Source organism: Heterocephalus glaber, unplaced genomic scaffold (assembly GCF_053883595.1).
Source record: "Heterocephalus glaber isolate CG9 unplaced genomic scaffold, H.glaber_assembly_v1.0 deba00000594, whole genome shotgun sequence".
Lineage (NCBI taxonomy): Eukaryota > Metazoa > Chordata > Mammalia > Rodentia > Bathyergidae > Heterocephalus > Heterocephalus glaber.
The window spans coordinates 30,628,698-30,651,612 of record NW_028258151.1 but is presented as its reverse complement, the minus strand read 5'-3'; positions in this window follow the sequence as shown (position 1 = coordinate 30,651,612).

Genomic DNA, 22,915 nt, shown 5'->3' with positions numbered 1-22,915 from the left:
ATATACATTTTGGATACTGACCTTTTGCCAGACATGGTTTAAAAACAATTTGACAAATCTGGAGGTTGCTTTTTTCCTTTTGTTTTTTTCTCCTTTGCTGCTCAGAAGCTTTTTAGTTTGATGCAATCCCTGTGATTGTAGTCTGAGCTTTTGATGTGAAATAAAAAATATTATTGTCAAGGCCAATGTCAAGGATCTTTCCTCCCATGTTTCTTTTAGGAGTTTTATGATTTTAAGTATTATACTTAGGTCTTTGATTCACTCTGAGTTGACTTCTATATCAGAAGTAAGGTAACAGTCCGATTTCATTCTTTGCAGGTATAAATCTAGGTTTCCCAGCATTTATTGTGGGAATTTCCTACTGTGTTTTCTTGGTACCTTTGACAAAAATTAATTCACTATTATATATTTATATTTATTTCTAGGCTCTCTCTTCTACTGCTTTGCATGCATGTTTTTAAGCTGGTACCATATTACTGTATTTCTTGAACTGAGTGCTTCCTCTGTGGTCTCAATCTTACGCAAAGACCCTTGGAAAGTTCAGGCCTGGCCAAGTTACCTCCATGGTTGTGTATCTTAGTGTTTATATGTGTGCATCAGTGTATCTGTGTCTTTGTTCACAAATATCCACAGTTCTGGATCTGCCTCTTCAATCCCTCCTAGAATAAGGCAGGAGTCCTTTTGTTTTTCAAGGGGGATTTGATTAAAATCCTTCTGTTTGAGGGAAAAAGCAGGCAGACAAACAAATTGAGACCTGGCATTTTTGTAATAATTTGTATTCCCATGCCTGATAGATGCTTTCAGGATGGGTCCCTCAGAAGGACATCAGGATGTAAGAGGTCTGTGGGCATGGCACTTACCTGGAGCCTTCTTCCTGTGAACCAGTGGCTCTCAGACATGACCACAGAAGAGAGTCTCAACAAAGGGCTTGTTAAATGACACATCACTGGGCTCCATCCCAAGAGTTTCCAATTTGGCAGGTCTGTAGCTGGGTCTTTGGCTTTGAATTCCGAATAAGTTCGCAACAGTGCTGCTGCTGCACAGCTAGCAATCAGACTTTCAGAATCCTTGCTGGAATCCTCACCAAGGAGTACATCCCAACCCAAAGAAAAATGCCAGGAGAGCCCTGCAGATTTAATGTTCAACAATCCAAAAGGTGCCACTGGAGAGGAGAAATACTTCACTATAGATGGTGTAGGATGCCAGGATAAGTCACGTGGTGATTTACTCTGCAACGTTTCACTCTTGTTGAAAGATTAAAAATTATTTATCAAATATGGAAAATTCAAATCCCATTCTCAAAGGATGGGTTTTCTTCAGACAGATCCAAAGAACATGAATTTTGGCCTTCTGGGCTCAAACTATGGTCTGCAGTTTATTGGTTTCAGAATCTTGAGCAATACTATGCTGTTCTAAAAGATGGGTGTATTAATGTCTAATCTTAAAAGGGCACTATGAGGGGTTACTGTAGTGCTTGGCTAAAAGTAGAAACTGAATAAAAATAGATATTTATGTCATTGTTCAACATGGTTTCTTTCTTTGCTGTCATTTGTTTTAGAGTGCTAAATGAGATAATATGAACCCATAATTGTATCTAAGCTAAAGCCCCCAGTACTGTTTCCTTTAGCTTAATATTGTAGCTAAAATGAATATGATTCAATTTCAACATCTGCATGGATTTAATCTTAAATTAAGTCAGTTTAGTAATTCTATACTTCATTCCATTCAGTGTCTTTGTATTGTGGGCAAACAGGTCTGCAAGGGTTAATTCTATGGAAAAATGTTTGCAATCATTTAAAGTAATGAAATCCACTATTCAGGTCACCAAATATTCACACTTCTGAGGGTCTCCAAAATAAAACAAAGAAAATAAACCAAAATAGTGATGAAGAGTTGGAAAATCTGATAAAATCCATTTACTTATAGTATTATACTCCAAAATATATTTTTTTACAATATATGGGATTTTCAACAGCACTTTTGTCTTATAGATTTGTTGTCTAATCTAGCCACTTTAGTGCCGACTACCCACATCAGAGCAAACTCTGCCCAATTCACTGATTCACTAATTTGCCGTTTATGACAGAATGTCCTGAATTGATGGTAAATGTGTATAGAAAACCATCTTAATTGGGTAAATATTCACATGACTTAAATGGTCAGTCCTTGATTTCTAAGACTTTATTATTCTTGGATTGGTATCAGATTCAGTGGCAAGGAACTACATTGAAGTCAGTTTCTTATTCCTAATTAGGTGATCCCTTGTGAATGATTATAACTTCATTGGCTAATTGATTCTGCTTGACAGCCAGACAGTATGACTGAACTCTCAAGGATGTTATCTGTGGACTGAGCAAGGTTGTAGCAATAGTCAGGGCATTAGGGCTGAGAAGTATAACAATAATTGGGCCCCCTCATTAGCTTCTAGAGAGAGCTCAAAAACATCATGTAGCCATGTTCCCTGCTTACATCATAGCAAAGACAAGTAAGTCATAAGTGAGTAAAGAAATAAAAAGAAATTCTCAGGGACACGCAGTTGACCATTTGAGAAGCTTCCCTGGTGGCTGGTGGCATGAGAAGGATTCCAGGGGCCGGGGATTTAGCTCAGTGGTTTCACCACCTGCTGCGCAAGTGCAAGGACCCGAGTTTGATCCCCAGTACCCCCCCAAAAAAGAGGAGGATTCCATAGACCAATAAAGCCCTCAGATCTTTGCCTTTTCAACAGGAGTAGGGCTCATTAATGGAAATACAACCTCAATGTCACTTGGTGTCCTTGATAACATTAAATATTGTTCTAAATTCCGTTTAAGTGACATATAATATATTAATTTATGTATAATGTTTATAGCTGCATAGTAGAATTTTGAAAGGCTTAAAAAAAATGTTGATTTTTTTGCCATTTGAGTCCTTTGAGTTCTGGTTCTCTGGGGTCTAGGGTGAAATAAAGGCTCACCATTTGTCTTAGTCACTTTCTCTTTGCTGGGACAAAATATGACACCTACAATTTAAAGGAGGAGAGGTCTGTTTCGGCTCATGCTTTCAGTCCATGGTCTGCTGACTCCAAGGCAGAAACAGAATAGCTGAGGGGCATGGTGGAAAAAAAGATGCTCAACCCATGGCAGACAGGAAGCAGAGAGAGAAAGGAAGAGGCAGGAACAAGAATTCGCCCTTCAAGATCACACCGCCAGTGACGAGGCTCCAACCAGGCCCCACCTACTAACAGCACATTCATCAATGGATGAATCCACTGATGAGTGTAATAGCACTCCCATGAGCCCTTAATCTAATCTCCTTCCACACACATGAGACTTTTGGGGGACATCTTAGATTCCAATCATAACATTGTTCATTGTTCTCTCTCTCTCTCACTCTCTCTCTCTGTCTCTGTTTCTCTCTCCCTCTCTCTGTCTCCATCCCTCTCTGTCACTTCCCCTCCCAACCCCTCTATTTGCTATGGGCTTCTGTTCCTGTCAGTAAATGCTATGGTTTGAAGTGGTCATCATGATTAGATCTAAGTCATACCTTAGAAGAGATTAATTTCTCTTTGCACTTCTATTTTCTGATTTTTTAAAATGATCACCTATTATTTGAAAACCAAGAAAAAGCAGCTTGAAGGGATTCATCATCTAATTCACAAAATAATGCATTACATAAAGGATATAAATCTGTCTGTGTTTCAGTGTTTATCAGACTTAAGTAATTTGCTTAAGATCTTATCTAGCAAAGCTAGGACTCAAACCCTTGTTTTCTGACTCTTCCTCCATGGCAAACAGGCCTAACTGTAATAACGACAGCAAAAGCACAAGTGTCTTGATGTCTGTCTCCTTCAGGACCCATCCACCTCAGCACCATCCCGTAATGTTTTCCTCTGATGACTCATTGAGATCAGTTCACTTGTGGATACCTGTGAGTGAAACCCTGGGGCAGAAAGGGATTAGGAAAGGAGGCTTTGGGCATCCTAGGGTCCATGAAAGCACCGGCCTTCTCTTACCCATCTTATACAAAGGGTTCTCTTTATCATTTAAAGCTACATTTCTCTGAGTATGTTCACAGGGGCCAGGAAACTTATTAGAATTCAGTCCCTATTGTCTGCAGAAAGACAATTTACATGTAGCAAAACCTCAGACATGCTCCTTCTCATTCACTTGAAGGGCCCTGAAGAAAAGCAGCAGAGTTTAATATTCACCTGCATTCTTGCTGGTGCTCTTGAAGGTGGCTGTATGGGCTCATTTTGGCCTGGCTGTTTCCCAGAGGTATTTACCAGTGTTCTTATGGAGAGGTCCTTTTGAGGCTGGGGTGAAGGTGAGCCCAAGAACCAGAATTATATTTCTGCTAGTCAAGAAATGCAGCCGATGACCAACACCGAGGCTAAGTGCTGCCACTCCAGCTCAAGAGGAAATGACTGTCACTGCTAATTGATTTCTTGGTTGAGTTTGCATGTAGTCTCAGCACCTTGTCACATCATGCTAGGAAGTTACAGCCAACTTCTTGCTCAACAAGTTGATACCTTGTTCGCCATTCCTGAAAAGAGAATGGACAAGGAATGGGGCCAGTACTTAGGAGAGAGTCTTTGTGTGTATGCTGACAACACCATCTCCACCAGGTCTTACTGCATGTTATTATTTCAAGTTTACAACAGTCCTGGGTTTCAAGTTTACAACAACCAGTTTCTTTGGTGGAGCTCTAGCTTCTCTGGATTCTTTAGCTCATCTTATGAGAAAGTGAACACAACATGGCATTTCAACCACCATCTGGTTAGAGCAGAACCTTAAGAGGAGAATGTGTACCTCTCTCTACTTTAAAAGTATCTTTTTTTATCATGCAATGTCTCTCACCCCGTAAAACATGTGTTACTGCTCTCCAGTGTCTGCCCACCCCATAGAAGACTATCTGGACTCAAAACTTTTTTTTTTTTGGTACTGGGGATTGAACTCGGGACCTTGTGCTTGCAAGGCAGGTGGCAGAACCACTGAGCTAAATTTCCGGCCCCTGGACTCAAAACCTTTTGAACCCATAGACAGGGTTATGCATTTATCCCTATGAAATTTTCTTAGAAGATTTAACCCATTGCTCAAAGTTTGATAGCCATTTGATGGAGAATTCTGTTGGAAAACATATTTTCTCTCCCTGAAAGCGCATCTTGTCCACAAGTGTGATGAACAATGTCTTCTATCTTCTTCTACAAAAAACTCACAGTAATTAGTGTCTAGAAGTAATTAGCGTATAAGAAGAGAGCACAAGGGCCGGGGATTTAGCTCAGTGGTTCCAGCGCCTGCCTCACAAGTGCAAGGTCCCGAGTTTGATCCCTGGTACCCCCCCCCAAAAAAAGAAGGGAGCACAATAGGCCCCTTTCCTCTGATTAATTGCCAAATATTCTGCAGTTCGAAGAAGCTACCTTTCCCTAGGAAGACTTTCTTAACTCCCAAATCTGCTACTTTTCCCAGATGTGTAAACTTGATAGGTCAAGTAACTTGTGTTGGTTGAAAGGTCAAACTTATATACTCTCTGAAGTCTCAAAGATGACATCCTGTGTTTTTTTGCAAGCCCCTCAGTTACATTTTTAAGCCTCTTCATTTAGTTCAAGGTGTTATTTTGGCTTCTCAAGTAATTTTCCATTCAGATCACTACAAGAAACAGGACCACTGTGATCTTAAAAAGGGAGCCAAAACACCACAAAACCCTGTCATAAGTATCAAGATTCTTTATTGTTTAAATTTAAAGCAGGTTAAATAATAACTGAGACAAGAGAATTGCTTGTATTTGGATATTCTTTGCCACTTATGACCAATTGAGCCCAGTTCTTTTTTCACCTTCTTTCTTCATGGCTTCCTTGATTTTGGTTACTATTAAATGTATGCACATACACATACACAAACAGACACATACACAATGATCTTAGCTCCTAAATGAAGATAGAAGTGATCAGTGTTTCCTTCTCAGAGGATGTATCAACCATCATTAAAGATGCAGGCAGCAAACAGCAATTTGAGCCTCAGAGACAGGTTGGAAAAGAATAATTTACAGTCGTGTTTGTGCTGCTGGCGTTACACTAAATCACACCAAGTCCCTGTATTTGTTAGGCATGGATCAGAACAAGTCTATCAGAGTATATTTTCTTCTTATTTTGCTTTTCAGAAGTTTAGGGCCAAGGAAAAGAGAATTTCCTGCTCAGACATTAACACCTTGTCTGTACTTGGACCCCAGGCAGAGGAAAGCAAGGAGGGCAAATATGAAAACGCTACTTAAAGGTGTAGGGTGGGAGAACAAGAATCTCTTCTCCCTCTTTCATTTTCAGAAAGCCACAATCAGTGACCCACTTGTAACTGCACCAAGGGGCATAGGAGCAAAAAATCCAATACAAATGCATTAAATCCTTTTAAATGCAAAGTGCAAAGTACAAAGGCAGATGTATTCTTGATATTAAATTTTATGCGTTAGAACAATGATTTTCAAATCTCCTAGGCAGGATTTTGGGATAGAAGGGGTTTGTGCCAGTGTAGGATTGTTCTTTGTCTTCCAAGAATTTTATCCTGCCTTAAAAAAAATAATTGAATTTTAGCAGTATTGCTTTGGAAGCTTTGTGGGCCTTTGACATAGATGCATAGATCTTGGGAATCAACTGGATTACTACTTCTCATTTTTAAAGTGAGGACTTTGAGGTATAGACTGTAGGATACATTGTCAGTTAATGGCAAAGCAAAGTTCTGCTGGGTTTCTGTTCAGATTCAGTCTTGGGGCAAATTCTTTTCCATCTGACCATGTTTGTGTCAGAAGAGCAGTATACCATACCATCGCTGCCTATATACTTTACAATTAGAGAGGTAGGAGCCCCAGGAGTCTGTTTAACCCATCCTACAGGACATGGTAGCTCTCACAAGTTCAAACCTTTTTGATTCAATTCTATTTTGAATCAAGCATTTGTAAAAGGCAGACCCCCATGGTTTATGACAGTTTAAAAAAGAAAAGAAAAACAAAAAACAAGACAAGCTTGGGAAGCAGAACAATACATAGATACAATGAGTGAGCATTTTGCTTTGATGATGTTAAGGGTGAACATTAACATGCCTTTTCCTTTTGACATTTATACTAGTCCCATGTCTCTTTGCTTACAGTAATGCAGATTGGTTTTTAGTCTGTGATCCGTGTAATACGAGTTAATCAGGTCACCTGACACCCATAATAGTCACAGATGACTATCTTCAAGAGAAGAAAGCGATCCATTATATTGAACTCATTTCTCCTTCTCCCTACCACTCTTACTCTTTGCTAGATTCTATGATATCCCATGTTCACCTCCCTCTATAATGAGACACTTTGGCTCAAATTTGGGAATCAAGTCCATAACTTTAGCCTTCACAGCAACACTAACAGACTAAACTATCCTACTTGTTGTCCTTTTACATTTTCAGTATTGAGCACCATCCTTGATCTATGACAGGCAATCAATAAAAATGGACCAGTAAAACAAAGGAGAAGAGATCCACAAATCAAAAGAGAAAAACAGCCCACAAGAGACCCACTGCCACCTCAGCTGGGAGTTGTGGTTCCTGAGATAAAAGCAGAGGCTGCTAAGAGCTGAGCTGCTGCTTTACTGACTGCTCCCTTCATGGACCTAGAGCAGTGCAGATCAGAAATCCTAGGGCTTTGTTGCTACAGCCCTCACATTGCCTACCCTGCTCCCCTGTGGACTTTAGTGGTATGAAACAAAGTTCCTAACACCAGGGAACCACTTTACTCCCTCTGAGGCCAGAATCCAAATGAAGAAAAGGCTCAAACTGAGCCCCACACAACCCCCTTTGAAGCAGCAACACCTCTGTCCCATTGTCCTTCGTTATTTGAAGTGAGAGTGCTACCCTGGTGAACCAAATCCTGGGAGCCCCTGAGAAAGCACCCTCTGCCGGACTGCCTGTTAGTGTGCCATGGTTTCCAGGGCGTGATCTCAGCAGAGCTTTCTGAAGACACAGTCATGTCCCCCACCTCAGGGAGGAAAATGATGCCAATGCTTCCTGAAATTTCCATCAGCCATCCATGTTTCTATAATCCAAATGTAGTTAATGCTTCTCTTACCAGTATGAAAGGCAACATAGAGAACTCATCCCTGCTGGAGTTGCTTTCAGAGCTGCAGGGCTGACAAGGCACAGTAAAAATCTAGTTTCCCTCTTGAGACTGTGGAACTTTTTCTTCCTATGTAAAATTTCTTTGTAAATTCTCCCCTGGCAATTTTCACGCCAACAAAGTCATTTTTATAGGAAAATGAATAAAGTTCTTGTGCATAGTTATCTTTTAAATGTCAAGGTTTGAAAAATATCAAAGATAAACAAGTAGTTTGAGGGAAGGAGAAATTCATGAAACTTACAAAGCACGCAAAATGTTGAAATGGCTTTATTGCAAGTTAGAATTTTGTTTTTCTAAGTCGAGCTGTTGAGAGTCTGGTTTTGGATGTAAGAGACTCCTGTCATTGAAAAACAGATTGGGACATATGATGTTTTCCAAAATTCATTTTATCTATGCCTTTAAGATCACAAACAACAGTTTTTTTGTATTTGGAAATAGATTAAATATTTAATTCCTACTAATTCCTTCTTAGGCTCGTGTCTACATGGGCATGGCTGTACACACCACACACACACACACACGCACACACACACACACACACACACAGCCTATCCATTCCAAGTGAGTGTTTGGAGAAAAATATGACCTTGAAAATGAATGGAAAGGAAAAAATATAAATTGCGAATGTGATATTAAATCTAGATACAAACCGGACCAGCTAATAGACAATATTCCTCAGAATATGTTATTGTCAGTTATTTCTCTTCTACGATCATTCACTTCACAATTGAAAAAAAAATCAGCAGTAGCACACAGTTGAACAAATATAAGAAAATCTTTTCATAGAGAATCTTTTCATGGATCTATGATCCATAAGCAGCTGTTGTCCTTATTTAGTAATTATAAACATACTATTTAGTATTCATTAAACACCAATAACAGAATACTGTAAAACTAATGCTTTTACCAAGTTCTTTTCCTTTGAAGTTGCTTCTAAAAGAGCAATAAAGGGGGAGAAAGCAGACACAGAGAAAGGGAAATACTCTGGGGAGAAGGCTAAAATAGTTTTGCAAGGTTCAATAATACATGATACGGTGCAGTTGATTCAGGCTGTGTTGAAAATGTCTGGAGGATGAAGACCTCCATGCGAAGGATGCATTTCTAGAAATAGTGAGTCTTAAGTCTGTATGATGAAGTAAAAACATGCCTCAAAGTCAGACACACCAGAGATTTGAATGTATTGACTCATAATTCCTAGGACTCCAGGAGAGCAGAGTAACCTGAATGCTTGATACTGATACTGAATAAAAGTTCTGAGAAACCGTTATTCACCAATTAGTTTGACATAGATATTGAGGCATTGTTTCTCAGCTCCATAAAACATTAGCTCTACCCATGAATACTTCATGTTGCATCTGGCACAATACAATAAGGGTAGCTGATTTTGTACTGTCAGCACCCCTAAACACATCTCAGATTCATCTTCTTTTTCTAGCTCAGAAGCACATATTTTCAACCTTGGGATGTGAAAGAACTGGCCTTTTCTTCTGTAAGACTTAATGGTAAAGATATCAACTTTACCATTTGCCATTCCTTGTGCCTCCTTTAATTTTTCCCACTTCCACAGATTCTCCTTGCCTAATAATCCCTGCATAACAATTCTCTATTTCTTAGATGTGAGATCTCAATTACATTCTCTAAAACTCTGCTATGTCATTAGGGACCTGGGTAGAACAATACATGCCTCATCAGACAGTTGTGACTGTGAAAGAGTCAGTGTATTTGGCAGTGAGGAGATATTTAATTATGTCATTCAGAGACCAGAGGGTTGGTAAGAGAAGGACCTGAGGCTGTCCTGTTGGTGAACCCCACAAATACCTCTTCTGAGGATGTTAGCATAACTCATGAACATAGATATTCTTTAAAATGAGATATTGACTCATTTATTAAAAGTATTTTTGCCATATATACATAGGACAGTAGGCTGGACTCTATGAAGAAGTTTGGCTTGTGTTCTTTTCTTTTCTTTTTGGTACCGGGAATCGAACTTGGGTTCTTGCGCTTGCGCAGCAGGCAGCGAAACCACTGAGCTAAATCCCCGGCCCCTATGGCTTGTGCTCTTAAGTAACTTACACTCTAGGAGGGAAAGGAAAACAAACAAATCTATAGTGTACTATGATAGAAAATAAATTACAAGCATAGTATCTTACTAAAGATTCCACATGAAATTTTTAAAAGCAATGAATGTAACCAAAGTTTCAGAATACAAAATCAATGCAAAAGGTTGCATTACTATATAGTAACAATGAACAATCTGAAAAAGAAGTTAAAAAATAATTTCATTTAAAATAGCCTGAGAAACACTTAGGAATAAATTTAATCAAGGAAAAAAATGGCTTGCACAATGAAAATGATAAAACATTGATGAAAGAGATTAAAGAAGAAAGACATAAATTGAAAGACATTCCACTTTCATGAACAGGAAGACTTAACATGGTTAAAATGCCAATTTACCCAAGGAAATCTATAGATATAGTGCATTTCTTAGGAATTCTAATACTTTTCTTTTTTTTTTTTTTTACAGAAATAGAAAAATCTGTCTTAAACTTCATATGGAATCTCAAGAGGCCTAAGTAGCCAAAACAATCTTGTAAAAGAAGTTTGCAAACTCACTACAAGGCTTGAAACATTGTAGATCTGGTACAAAGACAGACATATAGATCGACTGAATAGGATAGAAAGCACAAAACAAAAATATCACCTATATCGTCAAATGATTTTCAACAAATATGCCAGTACCATTCAATAAGGAAAGGACAGTCTTCTAAGGATGATACTCAGAAAACTCAATATCCACATACAAAGAATGAAGTTGAACTCTCAATGCCATATAAAAAACCCCTCAAAGTTATAATAATAAAACTATAAAACTCTTAGGATAAAACATACAGGAAAATCTTCATGGCATCAGATTTGGCAATGATTCCTTGGATATGGTACCAAAAGCAGACACAACAAATGAAAAAACAGATTAACTGGACTTCATCAAAGTTAACATTTTATTCCCCAAAAGACAACATTAACAGAACCTAGAGAATGAGATAAAATTTTAAAAATCATACATCTTATAAAAGGTTAAATCCAGAATATATAAAAAATACAGCTTAACCACCACAACAACTAAGCAAATAGCTTATTTAAAAAATGGATAAAGAATTTGCATACATATATTTCCAAATACTATATAAAGATAGCCAACAAGCACATGAATACATACTCAGTGTTATCAATCATTATGGAAAAGCAGATTAAATTCATAATGAGATCCATTTCATATCCATCAGGAGAGCCATTATACAAAAACTACAAACAAAACCAAAACCAAAAAAGTTGGAGAAGATATGGAAAAATTGAAAACTTGACCATTGTTGGTGGAAATGCTATGAAAACAGTGCAGTAGTCCCTGAAAATATTAAAATATTAAGCATAAATTAACCTGCAATCTAGCAATTCAAATTCTGAGTATATATCTAAAAGAATAAAAATCACAGATTCAAATAGAAATTTGTATGCCCATATGTAGAGCAGTGTTACTCACAATAACCAAAAGATGGGGAATGACCAAAATGTCCCCTGAAACATAAATGGATAAGTAAAATGTAGTATATACAAACAATGGACTATTATTCAGTCTTAAATTGAAACGGAATTTTGACAAATGCTACAACATAGATGAACCTTGACAATATCATGGAAAATGAAATAAGATGGAAACAAGGGACAAATATTACATGATTCTACCAAATAAAGTAGTTAAATTCATAGGGACAGAAAGTGTCTCAGGGGATGAGATGGGGAATGGAAAGTTTTGCATACTGAGCACAGAGTTTGAAATGAGGATGATGAAAAAGTTCTGGAGATAGATGATGATGATGGTAGAGGTATTGTTGCAACAGAATTTTTAAAGATTGCTGGGATTTTTGATCAGAGTAATTTGAATCTGGAACTTTCAAAGCTCTGTAATTGTGCAATGGCTTATTTGATGTAAGGTGAGGTTGAGTCACATTTATTCTTATAGTGAACAAATGTTTACTAAGCACCACCAAGAACCAAGACAGGGTGCTAAGTACCATGACATTATGTGAGGCATTGGAGATTGTATAGGAAACAGAACAGCTCCAAACCTCTACCTTGTAACTTGGATTCTACTGCATGGATGGATTCAGTGGGAAGTAAGCTCCATGACAGGGGACCAAGTGGAAGATGGCTTTGAAAGCTAGCCTGAAGAATTTGAACCTTAGAGAAAGATTGGGGCCTTACTTATGGCTAAAATATGAAATGTCAATTAATCACATAAGAAAAAGGTAGAAGGAGAACAGTTAGGAAATGATCAAGTAGGAAAGATGAAGACTTGTACTAAGTAAATAGTAGTGGAGACTGGTGGAGAAAGGTGAAATCAATCAGAAACATCAGAAGGATAGAAAGGATAGGTTAATGATAAAATGTCTCCAATATTTTTTTATGCTAGATACCTAGAAAGAATCAGGAATCTAGCATTTAGCCAAATTTTTGGAAGTCCAACAAGATCCTGAAAGACAGCTCAACAATTGATAATATTGGTAAAAAGAGAACAACGTGAAATCTTTTCTTAAATTTCAGCATAGGGTGCAATCAAGATGCCCCCTCCAGCATTTTGCTTACAGAGTTTTACCTTTACTACCAACTGTATAATGTTATCAAAGGTTATTTCCTTGACCATCTCCACACATCTTGTTGTTTCTCTCATTATATCATTGAAAATCTCTTGGGGTTTATGTAAAAATTGTATTTGATGAAGATAACTTGACTTTATTTCAGATATTTGATGACTGACCCAACCAATGTAGTGAGATCATATTCTCACCATGATGACAAACCAGTCAGAGAATTGTATCTGGCTCTTATATGATAACTGGGTAATTTCTTTGCCCAACTCTGGGAAGATGTTTTAGATAATCAAATAGTGAATTCAGACCAGCTCTGTTTATGCTATCATACAGTGCACTTGCTTAATGATTTAACAGCCATGCTAAAGAATTGAGCCTTTTCAAGAAGCAGTGTAAGATGAATGTTAATATAGTTCTATAACTGCCTTTCAAATGTTAGGGAAAATGCTGATTAAAGTTTGTATTATAGTCCCTAGTAGAGATGGGTAGAAATTAAATATATATTTATAAATATTTTAATATCATAAACTACATCTCAGTAATCAGTTTGAGCAGCAAAATAAATATGATCTCCATTATTTTAAAGGTTCATCGTTTATTCACAAATGTCCTGGGAATGTCACCCGCTCAAATTCATTTATCTTCCTCTTATACAGTTATCTTCCATGATGAGTGGCTAATTATGGTACTACCAGCTCTCTGGGTATGGGGTAAATATTAATGGCTAGTTGTTGTTACTTATTTTCTCTGACTTAGTAAAAATGAACACCAAAAGTTGGAGTTAAAGGGCCTGATTTTCATCTTGGTTTTGCTTTTGTTTGACCTAGAGAAAGTTACATTTATTGGATCTCAACTTTTACTTTCTCATGCCCCAATTTCTCTATGATAGTCTTGATCTATTTTGTCTGAGTACTCTGAGCCAAGACACACCACGGGTTAATATTTTCAGAGATCAAAACTTATTTTTGTGTTGAGAAAATAGAAGAAAATTAACACCTAACTATTTTCAAATATACTTTCAACCAAATCTTCCTACTTATTTTCAAACCCACTTTCACCTTCATTTTCAAAAATGCCTAGTAGTTCTAGATTTTGGGTCTTCTTTCTGAAGGATCCTAAAGTATAAAATGACTTGTTTCTTTTTCTTTTCCACTCTTAGCTAGATTAGTCCATTGATTGGTTTAGCATAGTTCTGGGTGTGGATAATAGGAAGCCCCACTCTGGGTGTGGGTGGCACCACCCAAAGGGCTTGAAGCCTGGATGGGATGAAAGGAAAAGGGAGGCTTGTTGTTTCACTGCTTGCTATGGACTGTTTGCCTCCTGCCTGCTATGCTATGGACTGTTTCTCTTCTGTGATGCCCTCTGCCATGCCATCCTGCCTTGGAGCCAGGTGACTATGGACTGAAACCTCTACAAACTGTGAGCCAAAATAAACCTTTCCTCCTTTAGCTTTGAGTGTTGGGTATTTTGTTTTAGCAACAAGAAAAATAACTAAGACAGTATGTGTCATCCATATCAATGAAATTAGAAATGAAAAAAGTGAAATAATGATAGATACCACTGAAATCCAAAAGATTATTAGTAACTACTTTGAAAATCATTATAAAATTATTATTTTATTAATATCTTCTGTGGCCTCAGACAAGATATGGACATAGAATCAGTCTTCATTTGTCACACACATTTGCTCCAGAGTTTTCTCCAGGTTGTGAATGTCAGTGAAAGGGCATGTATTTCAAAACTTTCTGAAAGAAAAATGATGATCAGATTATGATATTTTAGATCAATTTTGCACAATTAGGAATCAGCTACTCATTTGACTGAATTCAGCTCTCTCATTTTGGCTCTTTTTGGGCATAGATAGAAAATATACTATTTGAGGTGATTTAGGATTTATTGTTCACAACTGAAAAGTTTAGGGTAGTTCTGGTATTGGTCTTCATTTAGTTCAGGGCTTGAATGATATCAGAATGTACTGTCTTTCCATCTTTCTTACATTGCACTTATTTCTAGAGTCCCCTTGTTACTTTCCAGAAGCCCTAGGATCATGCTCTCTTTAGGGTCCAGTCCTGCTAAAGAGAATTCATTTTTGCCTTGGAGGTTGCAGCCAGAACATGGAAATTAGTGCTGACTGGCTCAGGTTGGACTCCCTACCTCCCTTTCTTCATCTCTGATGCTCCAAACCTGAGACCTTGACTCTTTTCTGGCCTAGAAGATGGCCTGGTTCCTAGTGATACCACTCTTCTTTCCAGAGTTGATTGAACTGTGTGTGAATGTCTGTTCAAAGATGAACCAATGAGGCAATCTTTCTCTTTCAGAGTATGGAATTAGAGCATAGAGCAGTTGAATAAGTAGCGGTGGGAGATGATTTGGTAAGAGAGACCCACAGAGTGAGATCCATTTTATGTTGATCTATGGCAGTGATCATGCTAAGAATAATGAGTCTGCAGAGCCAGATGAATGAGGCAGATGTACACCACAGAGGAGGAGCCAGGAGGATAGAAAGGGGTAGCAGAGAGAAAAAAGCAAATTTGGCAAAGTTTCTGATGGCTTTTCAGATAGTCTTTCTTTGTCACAGAGGTACATCCTTTTCTTCTAAAAGTTGTTTTGTATTGCTATAACTGATTTCTCTTTAAGTTTGCTAGAGTTGATCCTGAAATTATTAAATGGAAATCTATGAGAGTAAATAACGACAGTGTCAAAATATAATAACCTTCTCAACAATTCCACGTGGGATTGTTACTGTTTTACCCATTTTACAGTTTAGAAGGCAACATATAGCGATATTAATAAAATTGTCCATAGTTAAAAGCAGTAATGAAGTTGGATTTTAAGCTGACGCAACTTGTTTTCGAGAACTGAATGCTTAGATGTAAATGTACTATCAACCTTAGAACAGTGGTGTTGTTCATTGGTATTTGCCATATGTTATAAAAAGGCTCACTTCATCTCATTTGCCTATCCTAATATACATAAGCTAGTAGAATTATTCCTCTATTAAGATAAGACTAAATTTTAAAGTACTTAGCAACTTTCCAAGCTATCCAGCTCTACATGGCAGAACTAGGAGTCTGACCAAGTTGCATTTTTTCTTACCCTACACTATGCTTCCTTTATGCTAAGTTGATATTGTTATCTTCTGGATAAGCAGCTAATTGGCAAGGCATTTATAGCATTTTTATCCTTTCTAATAGATGACTTCAGGTGGCTATATATGAGCTTGTCTGCTCCACAAACTAAGCAAGTGAAGAACTAATGAGAGAACCATAGAACCATGAATTAGCTTTCCAGCTTTTTTGGAGAAGCTGTTGTACTTGACCCTGGAAGAAGAATAGTGCAAGGAAAAGAACAGGGTGGTAGGGATGGGAGGGGAATAGCTTACCTGATTTCAGGTGCTTGGGGTATATTTTTTGTGGAAATTAGATATCAAAGAGGCTCTGAATGCAGGGGTTATGTGAATGAACTTATCCATTTTGCAGGAATGGGCTTGAACCTTCATTTTACTACTTATTAGTTGCATGACTTTCATTATGTTTCTTAACCTGCTGAGCTTTATTCACTCATAAAAGAGAGGTAAAAAAGTATACTGAGCCCATAGAGTTGTTGAGCAGATTTGATACAATAACAGAATTAGACACTCAAGATTGTGCATGACATTTAGCAAGGGATCAATAAGTGTTAGCTGTTATTAAAAATATTATCAAGATAATTAGGGTCTTGTGGAACCTTAGAATTTCATGCCTTTACATGTTTTCTAGAAAACAGATTTCTGTTTCCAAACTGCAGAAGGCTTATTTCTTTCCTCACCTCATCCCATCTGCCCCCATCCTGAGCAATCAGACTTGCATATCCTAGCTACATGTTCTTTGCTTTGACCTTTTCTTAATAAGATAATTTTATTCTTTGACATTAGCCTTGGGTGTATGCTAAAACTTCAAATGAAATGAAAGTTTGATTGCAACCATTATCAATGTCTTAGACCCTAAATCATCTTTCAGCAATTACACACCCTGGAACCCAAATGATTTCTTTGCAGGTTTGGTGAGGTTTATTATAAAACTAATAGTGGGCAAAAACTGCTCTTGTTTTATAGGCCTACAGTATCACATAAGAGAAAGGCAGTGACTATGACTTTGAGCATCTTTTTATTCTCATGCTACTGGTTAACGTAGATCTTTCCTGTACAAGGCAAGATTAAGTTTCTCTGAGGTAGAACAAAATTATATCTTGTAGAGAAGGTTATTGAATCAAGAAGGGTGAGAACTCAGAAGTAGATACTGTAGGAACTCTGTCCCCAGAGTCTTAGTGCTCTTTGGAGGTGCCATAGGAGTAGGAAATAGCTGGTATGTTGGGCTGGGGATTTAGCTCAGTGGTGCTGCCACCTGCCTCACAAGAGCAAGGTCCCAAGTTTGATCCCATACCAAAAAAAAATAAAAATAAAAAAGGAAATGCTGGTGTGTGTGTGTGAGGGGGGTTTCTCTGTCTCTCTCTTCACTTTTAGCTTCTGTGATTTCTGTCTTACATATTCTACTTTGGTATTAGTGATGTTTAAAAAAACTGAGTTACTGTTCAAGAAAATGTTACAAAACATTAGCCTCTGAACTTTTTCCAGTTAAGAAAATTAAAGTCTGAAAGAAAAAAGTAGGTATTTTAAAATTAATGTTGCAAGTATTAATTGAGCATCTTCTGCACTACAGATGTTGGGATTCTGCTAGATTCTAGAGGCCAAGTTCTAGAATTGATTGAGAGCAGGTAGAGCAGATTTTTATTAAGGCACCGACTCATGGAAGTAGTGGTTATATTGTCTGTCACTTCTACCTCATTCTTTCCACCTTTCTTAGGAATACTCATTGAAGCTTCATATGATCAAGAGCTAACTGGGACCCCCCCCCCTTTTTTTTGCTTGTCTTATTTTCTACTCTCATTTATCAGGGCAGGAGTTGCTCATTAGTGGTCCAGCTAACAGTTGTAAGGGTTTTGGTGGTTATGAGAACTCTGAAATCAAATTTTGCCAGAGGAAGTGAGTGAGTGTGACCCAAAGTAGTCATATCCTTGTGGGAAGTGACTAAGGTTATGATTGACCTCACTTTAAGGAGGATTCTCATACACACCAAGACTAGTCTTAACAATATGACATTATAGAAATAACTGTTTAAAGCTAACATAAAGCCAAAATAGAAACATCTTTCTATTCACTCTCATAAACATGATTTTGTATTGAAATACTGGGTTCTTATGAAACCCTCAGCCATTTGTGGTTAAGGGCAAACTTCTTGTCCTACTTCTAATCTAAATGCTTTTCACATCTTGATCCTAGAAGTCCCCTGCTTTGTCCTGCAGAGATTAGTGAAGATTCTCTTTGGAGCTGGTAGTTTTCTTGATAGTGTAGCTAATCTTGTTTCAGAGGCTTCTCTTTCACTTATAACTATAAAACTTTGGATTTTGAAATTATGAAGTCCATATTTACTGGCCCCATTTTCTATTTGTCCCTATCCTGTGTGATATTAGACTTTAAAGTACACAGCCTCCCTCCATTCCTGTGAGCTGACTAGCTATAGCTGATTTGGCCACCTGGACTGAAAGTGTGAATGAGTAGAAAGAGGATGATAACAGGTAAATTTTAAACATGATCATTATAGATGATCTTGGCTTTTGGTCAGAGTTGTGGCTTGAGTCTAGATGTCCCTCCAAAGCCTCATGCAGTCTTTTTCAAAGGTGGCTAAGTCTGGAATGTGTGATGCTGGGATTAAGGGCATGTGATTACTAAACCACTACATGTGAGTGATTGGTTTGGCACCGCCATAATCCTGGTTGGGATTTTATCCCTGGATGGGATAAAAGGGGCAGAAAGATGCTATTAAGGTCCCTTGTTGCTTTTGCTGGTTCTGCTGCCATGAACGGTTGCCCCTCTGCCACCCTGCCTTGGAGCTAGCTGATTATGGACTGAAACCTCTACAAATTATAAGCCAAATAAACCTTTTGCCCTTTAACTTTGGGTGTTGGGTATTTTGTCTCAGCAAGGAGAGAAAAGTAACTAACACAGTCAGTGACAAGAAACCTGGAGTCTGAGCACTGCCATGAGGTTTTTCTTCTTATGATTAATTCCTATGTCCCACTCCGTTATGTCACCCCTAGGAGGATAGCTTGAGAATTTGAGTATTGACAATTTTATACACACACTAATATGTCAGCTATAGAAGAGAGAAAAATATTTACAATAATAATGAAGTCTAAATAGATGCTGTTTCATTTACAGCCTGAAAACTGTGTATTCTGTAGCCCAGACAAATCAAAGCTGCTAGTACACTCATCACATAATGTATACAGTTTGAGGTCACATGCTATTATAGTGTTGTCTGTTTCAGATGTGTTTGACCTTCATTTACACAAAGGAAATAAGTTGGTTTCAAAAGTCACAATGACAGCTGAACGTTAAAATAATTTCAAGGCATGATGATGTGGTGAGTCAAAAGGAGACAGGGTAGAGTCAGAATTTGTGGGTGACTGACAGCAGCACTGAGGTCCCAGGGACTGACTGCAAGGTAATTCCACAGTTAGAAGCACTCACAGAAGCTTCAGATAGTGTAGTTAACCTGGTTTTAGAGGCTCACTGTCTCTTTATAACTTTTAAAATTTGGAGTTGGAAAATACGAAATCTGTATTAACTGGTCCTATTTGCTATTTGTCCTCATCCTGTGTGATATTAGACCTCAAAGGATACAACCTCCTCTCATTCCTGTGAGTTTTCTAGCTGCAGCTGAGTTGGCCATCTGGGCTGGAAAGGTGAATGAGTAGAGAGAGGAAGAGAATATGTAAATTTTAAACATATTCTTATAACCGCTTTTTTTCAAATCAGTCAGGAAAAATCCGTAAAATTTAATTGCTCAGGTTCATAGGGGCTGGGGTTTGGTGCACATGCTCTACTGCTTTGTAAAAAGGAGGTGTGTTTTCCCCACTATGACTCTCTTCCAAGCTACTGACCAGTATCGTGTGATTTTTCTATTATATCAAAGAGGAATTACAAAGTTCTGTTAAAAAAGGAAAAATAAGAGCTGAAATTTGACATCCTCTACTATATTTGGATGCTTCTATATCTATTTTTGTAACATTTATATGCACAGTTTAGATCTATATTTATATCTAATCACCTATATCTGTATCATCTATGTCTATTTCTCTATGCATATGTATATGTATAACTACTATATATCTGAATGTGTGTATTTCTGTGTGCTAAACCCAAAGGTCCGGGCAAAGGGGGAACAAGATAATCCAGACTGCCCCATTCAGCTTGGGTTTTCAAAGTTAGTGGTTTAGTAGTTGGTCAAAAAGTCTTGGTGTGGAATAGAATATTTTCCCTCATTTCAAGAAATATTAGATTCTTCATTTTAATTTAAAAGACAGCGTGGTAAAGCAAAACAGGCCCGACTCTTTGGAGTTATCTATATCTGGGTTCAAAACCCAGATCATTATGATTTCTGGTCAGCAAGCTACTTTTCTGAGCCTCAGATTGGTCTTGTGTAAAATGGAGATACTGCTGCTATTTAAAGTTCACGTAAATTTTAGAAAGAAGTGCGATGTCTCAGAGGAAACGAGGGAACTAACAGAGCAGAATCACAGACCCTGAGGAGCTGAGGCATCAAGCCTGGTGATCAGGCAGAGCTCAGGTGTTCTTTTCTCCTATTTAATCCAAATTGTTTCCCTATTCTTCGTTATTGCTACTCTTCCCAGCTACCTGTCTAGCATCAGCGCTGCACTGCTCTTTACTGCGGCTGTACATTTTAAGAACATGCTATGTTTTCTCCGATGGTTGAGCATTAATTTAAAACAAAGTAGTTTCAACAGCTCAGCAACTAAGTCTTCAGAAGAACAATGTAGTTAACAAGGCAAACATTAAAAAATAAGAACACAGACCCCTTGAAATCTCCATTCTGAATCAGTGCTTAGGCTCAAAAGGCAGCAGTGAAAATGTACCAGACGATAGCAGAGTGCAAAGACACTGTAGTTGTGGGTCAGAATATTTTAAGGGTCTACATGGCAGTTTAATTAAATAGAAGGCAAGACTTTCCTGTGTGCCAACATTTGAAAATTTAAAATTTGTTTTCTCCTTCTTTTTAGGAATAATGCTTGCCCGTTCTATACGAAATTAATTCAATCATTATTAAAATGATGTCCTGTCCAGGACAAAATAAGTGTTCTAATAGGCTTAGGGTAATAAAGTAACCCATAAAACAAACTTTATTTTAAAGCAGCTAATGACATGTTCTCATTTTGAGAGAGGAGACTGAGCTGCTGTAAACCTGTGATACATTCCCAAATGAATGTTCAGAACAATTAATGTGGCAGGTCAAGTAAGAATCTAAAATCTTTCAATCTATCTAGGGCAAATGCACCACAACGTTGCCTTTATGCTCAACACCTTTCAAACGAGGCCCTGCCAGTGATTTTATCTATCTCTCCCAACATTTATTCAGTAATAAGATTGTGTTGATTTGAGAATAGATACTTCATCTGTATTGCCAGGATGACAGGATTCCCCCCTTTTACAGCTAACTAGTGTTCCATTGTGCATATACAGTATTTACTCATTCACTTATTGAATACATGTTGTCACAAATGACAAACTTTCATCCTTTTCATAGCTCAGTGGCATTCCATTGTGATGATATGCTGCACTGTATTTATTCATTAATCCACTGGTAGACATTTAGGTTAATTCCCTATCTTGGCTATTGTGAGCAATGCTTCACCAAACATGGAACTAAAGGAGAGGACTTGGATGTTCTCCCTACCGAGAAATGATAAATCTTTCAGGTGATGGACATGCTGAATTCCATAATTTGATCATTATACAAAGCATACAAATGTATTGAAATGTCATACTGTGTCCCCATTGATATTCAAAATTATTACGTGTCAATTAAAAACAAAATAACACCCCCCAAACAGGGAAAGAGACAAATGAATAGATTGCTCTTTTCCAAAACACTGCATCTGCAATAGTTCCCTCAGTGAGAACCATATAGCTCTGTAGCCACTTCTGTTCCTATCATTGTCCCTGTCACATGAACAAATTGATTTTGTGCCACTGTCTCTTTCCATTATAAACTCTGTCATGTAAACAGATCTATTGTGGGACATTTTTAGCTCCTTTTTACTGTGTTTGTCAAAAACTGTAGGTTGTACAATGAGCATAAAAATGAAACTTTCATTAGGAGTCAATGAAAACTTCCAGGCTTCCATGACAAGCATGGTAGTGACATATGGTGAGAGAGCAACAACGATTAGATGTGTGCACAATGTTCCTGTGAGTGATGTATACATGGGAGCCTTAGGGGCTGAGGCTACAGATATAGTAGAGACTTAGCACTCGGAGGGCATTTGCAAATTTTTTGATAGATGGAGCTTGTGAATAGGTTCTAGTTCCTAGAACTCAGAACTTCCCTTTATCACAATTAGCATTAATTGAATTTTTTTAGTGGTAGTATCATACAGAGAAAAGTATGTAGGCAGACCATAGTTCTGACATAATGACTTAGTACCTCAGTTTCCTTTTCTGTAGAATGAAATAAAAGTAGAACCACCTTCAAAGCTCATCATGGGCAAGAAATGAATTGAGAGGGTAAAATATTTGTAATAGAATCAGACACGTCATACACATTATATGGCATAAGTTGCTTTGAGTCTGTGATCCTCTTTTCTTTGTAAATTAGGGATAACAACTGCTTTTCAGTGTTGTTGTAAATAACAGCAATAAAGATGTAGGTCCTGGTTCACAATGGATTCAATAAATGTAGGTGTTAGCTTCTTTCCAGATGCAAAGTAGGTTTATGAATCATTAAAGAAGGGTACTGTTTATGCATAGCCTCTATCATTAGTTTTTTATCCTCTTTGATCTTCCAGCAATACAGAGCTCAGCCAAACCTTCCACTACTAAACTTCCATGGCCATTTCTCAGTCCTGGGTTGGCTTCCACGTGTTGTTTTCTTTTTCTTCTTTGTCCCAGGTCGAAGACAATTATCTTGAGCTTCCTGCTACAGACTACCTCCCTTGGGCTTTCCTTCTATGAACCTAGCTGTACACAGATTTAGTCTTCACAGGTCCCTTCCTTGCGGTTCCAAAGATAATCACACAAGCCTTTTCTTTCAAATGCT